Here is a 4,850-nt window from a genome sequence, read left to right as displayed (position 1 = left end):
ATGATACTCTTAAAGAGCTGATGGAGCTATAACAAGAACATAAGAGATAGCACATACGGTGCAGGCCAAACAAATAAACAATATAGATTTGACTTATGAGAATGAAAAACTAAAAAAAGAATGCTCTCAACTAGAGGATGATTATGTTGAAGCTCAGTATGAAAATGAAATGCTTAGAAAGTACATCCAGACACTGAAGCAGAAGTTGGATGAACAGAGAAATCATATCATGGCACTTATAAAAAAGCACAGAGAATTATCCTATCAGGTATGGTTTGGCAAAAGAGAAAGATTAGGAAGATAAAGGTACATAGAGCATCTTATAACCCAGATAGGTAAAGAAGTAGTTAAGGCAGGAGAAATGGCAGAGGAGATTGAGACATTGAGAGCTTTGGCCATATTAGCAAGAGAGCATGGGCAACAACTGTTGAATTTTATTAAGAAAGCTAAGGATTAGTATGAGCAACTTAGGCACTTTTACAATGGGAAAATATTAGACTTGATGTAAACAAACTTTTATGGAATAATGAAAGTTCACTTTTGTTGAAATCATTAAAAGGGCAAATATTTTTTCTTTTTTCTTTCTTTTTCATGCATTGCATTACATTCATTCATGTCAAATCATATCATGATCACTAATTTAATATTATGGTACTAAGGTGCAAGAATAGCTCAACATCCATATAACACCCAAGCTTAAGCTAAGAAGATAAAGCAAGACAATGTGAACCATTTTGAAAGGTTAAAAAAGGCTCATGAGGTAATTGAAAAAAAATTAAACAAGATCCTCGAAGCTTTGGATAAGATAAACAAAGGAAAAGCAGTGGAGGAAGATATTTCGCATGAAGTCACTAAGTCATTATATCCTCTAGGTTTCGATCTACATCAAACCCAAGCCACTCAAAGCTTTTAGCCACAACAAACTGTATTTTCCAGTTATAGCTACCTAAGAATGCCCTATGCACCTAGTCAAGGAAATGTTCAAAGCTATACTAACACTATCTTCACTGAAAAGGTAGTCAAGTTAATCCAAATCCCCAATCTAGATGAGGCAAAAGAAAAAGTGAAATTACAAATAAAGGACCCTAACATTGATCATACAATAAGCATGATTGAAGAAAGATTATGGGTTATAGAAGGCATTGACTACTATGGATCCATGGATGCTGTGAGGCTTTATCTAGTGCCAAACGTAATGATACCTCTAAAGTTTAAAATGCCAGAGTTTAGAAAGTATGATAGTACTAAATGTCCCATTACACATGTCACGATGTATTGTCGAAAGATGGTAGCACATGCTAGCAATGAAAAATTACTCATGCATATGTTTAAGATAGTTTAATTGGGTCTACTACAAGATGGTACATGGGCTCGCATACGATCATGGAATGATTTGACTTTATCTTTCATTAACCAATACCATCATATTATAGATATGGCTCTCAATCATCTTTTGTTATAGGGTAAAGAGAAAAAAACAATTGAATCATTTCAAACATATGCTCAAAGATGACGAGATGTCACCATTTAAGTGCAGCCACCATTAATAGAAAAAAACAACAGTGCTATTTGTAAGCATTTTAAAGTCACCCTACTATGAGAAAATGATAGAGAATATGATTAAAAATTTTGCTCATATGGTGATTTCGGTGAGATAATTGAAAATGTAATCAAAAACAATAAACTTGAAGGAAAGAGTCCTCTACTGCTAAAAGGATGCCCAAAAAGAAAAAACGTAAAACTCAAGCTATGAGTTTCGAAGGGTAGCAATTCAAAAACTACCATCGATCGATCTATCCCACATATCACCCTACCATAAATCGTGCTTCTACTTCCCCCTACCAACCGGCTACACGACCCTCTTACACAACCACAACAAGGCCTTCTATTCATCCAACTAACCTAACAAGTGGTGTAAGAGAATCACGAATCAAAAAAAGCTTACATTTAATTCTATTCCCATATGCTACACATAATTGTATCAAGAGCTTTATAAAAATCACTTGATTACTTTTATCCTTGCAAAATATCTTGAATCTCTTTATCTCAAATGGTATGATTCCACTACCCATTGTGACTATCATTATCAGGTGGTTGGTCATTCTACTGACGATTACACTTCTTTGAAACATAGGGTGCAAAGTCTTATTAAAGAATGGCTAATAAGTTTCGACGCTAGTGGAAACACGATATCCAATGTCAATGGTAACCCATTATCCAATCATGTAGTCAATGTCTTGAATGAGGACAAAAGCATATGAAAAAAGAGTATAGGAGATCAAAATCTCATTCGATCAACTATATAAGGCTTTATTTGAGGCTAGGATGATACAACCAGTGGCCTCATGCACCTATCGTGAGAGATGTGTCCCAAATCAAATATGTAAGTATCATAGTGGAGTTTCAGGGCACTCTATTGAAACATGCAAATAGTTTCATGATGAGGTGCAAAAGTTAATAGATTCCTACCAGATAGAGTTGTATGAAGAGATAAAAGCCTCAAAAAATATTAAAATGGCCATGACAGACAAATGGGTGCCAAAGTCAATCACCATTCACTATGATGAAAGGCTACAATCAGTTAGGGACAAATTTATCCCTAAGCTAGTGATCTTCAAAGTGCCAAGTCCATTCCCCTACAAAGATGAAAAGGTTGAACCAAAAAAGTATGGTTATGAGGTAACAGTGCAAGGGCAAAAAAAAGTTATGCCTAAATCTAAGGTTGCCAATAAAGTTGGTATAGCTGGCATGATCAAAAGTGAAAGATGCTATACTTTAAAGACCTTAAAGAAAGAAAAATAAAAAAAATGAAGGTGATGGAAAAGCAAACTAAGCCAGAATAGATCCCAAAAAAAGACATCCCAAAGTCTGTGCCAAAAAAATATGCTCATAAGTTTTTGAAGTTGGTGAAGTACAGTGAATATTTCATGGTAGAGCAATTGAACAAGATGCTAGTCAGAATCTCTTTGTTGTCACTGTTTTGAATTTTGAACCACACCGTAATGCTTTATTGAAGGTTCTAAATCAAATTTATGTGGCACATAATGTGTCAATGGAATATGTGAACCACTTAGCAAGGAACTTAATGGTACCACATTATATATCTTTCAGTGATGATGAGATTTCACCTGAAGGTAGAGGACGTACCAAGGCTTTGCATATCACTGTTAAATGCAAAAGCCATATAATAGCGAAAATCCTTATTGATAATGGTTCGGCCATTAATGTTATACTTATGTCTACTTTGGCAAGGTTACATATTGATGTGTCTCACATTAAAAGCAGTCATACGGTGGTTCAAACGTTTGACGGAATTAGGCATGAAGTATTAGGAGATATTGAATTGCCTATATAAATAGGACCTTGTGTCTTCAATATAAAGTTCCAGGTTATGGATATTTCTCTATCCTATAGTTGCTTGTTGGGAAGACCATGGATTCACATGGTAGATGATATTCCTTCCTCTCTACATCAAAAATTTAAATTCAACATGACAGACCAATTAGGGATTGTGGTCGGAAAAGAGGACATATTGGTGACTCAGCCAATGAATGCTTCATATATAGAAGTCGCAAATGAGTCATTAGAGTGTTTTTTTTTTATATTTTAAACTTGTCAATGTCATAATGTATAGATCCATAAACCTACCGCTAGACATGGATTAATGGAGTCACCATCAATCTTTTTTATTTATATATGATTGGCCACCTAACTGAATCTATCATATTTAAAGAAGAGCCCCAAGATTGACTTAAGTATCTTTAAATAATAGATTTTGATCTACGAAATCAGAGTTTAGGTTCAAGAATACAGTTATGTGTGAAAAAGGTAATAGTACCCCCACAACGCCCATCCAAAGGATGGTATCAGTTTGATTCCAAATTATCCAAGTCTTAAAATGATTATGTTTTACCAAAATATTTAGTATTGAGAATTAATCTTAAAATTATCCCAATAGTTTAGTAGCAGTTTAAGATAATTTTTTTACCTCAAGAGTATTCATAGAGACTAATGTCTCACTCGGAAGAGGTTCCGTCATTGGATTTATTAATTTATTTTATTTCAAAAGAATTAGTAAAGTCTACCAATAATTTGGTATGACTTACTTTGAAGCAAATCTCTCAATAGTTTGATAATACTTAATTTAAAAGCCATCCTCCAATCGTTTGAAGGACAAAATTATTTTTTATTTTTCTCTCATTATTATTTTTTTGAAAGAAAAATGATTTATGAAATTTACCAATAGTTTGGTGGATTCTATTTTAAAAATTAAATCCATGAATTTATTTGGTAAGGATTTTTTATTTTTAAATTTTTTTTATTTTTTTAAAACTTATTTGAAAATATTTTTTATTTTTTATTATTTATTATATTATTTTTTTAAAAAAATACTTGTTTGAATTTTTTTTTACCTTTATTTTCCTGAAAGAAAAGATTTTTTTAATAAAATATTGAATTACACAAAAAAATAACTAAAAAATAAATAAATAAATAAATAAAATCAAAAAAATAAAATGAAAATGAAAATGAAAAAAGGAAAACTTGTGATCAGGTCAGGTTGGGTCGGTACCAGAGTCAACACGCAAATCCTTATCAAGTCACTAGCGTAACTAGGTTCTCCAAAACGATGTCATTTTGACACCCTATAAAAGTTACTTTTTTGCATTTTTACTCAGAAGCTCCCTGCTCTCTCTCACTCTAAACCGAGAAGCTTTGACTTCTCTCTAAAAAACCCAAGCATACCCACCGAAAACTTCAACCAGAAACTAAAAAAAACACCTGTTTCTAAAAAAGTCATTGGAAAATTCAATCAAAAATTGGAAAGCCCATCATTTTTTGGAAAACTGACT

Source organism: Durio zibethinus, chromosome 22 (genome assembly GCF_047325235.1).
Source record: "Durio zibethinus cultivar Kanyao isolate XHJ-2024 chromosome 22, ASM4732523v1, whole genome shotgun sequence".
NCBI lineage: Eukaryota > Viridiplantae > Streptophyta > Magnoliopsida > Malvales > Malvaceae > Durio > Durio zibethinus.
This window is presented reverse-complemented; position numbering follows the sequence as displayed.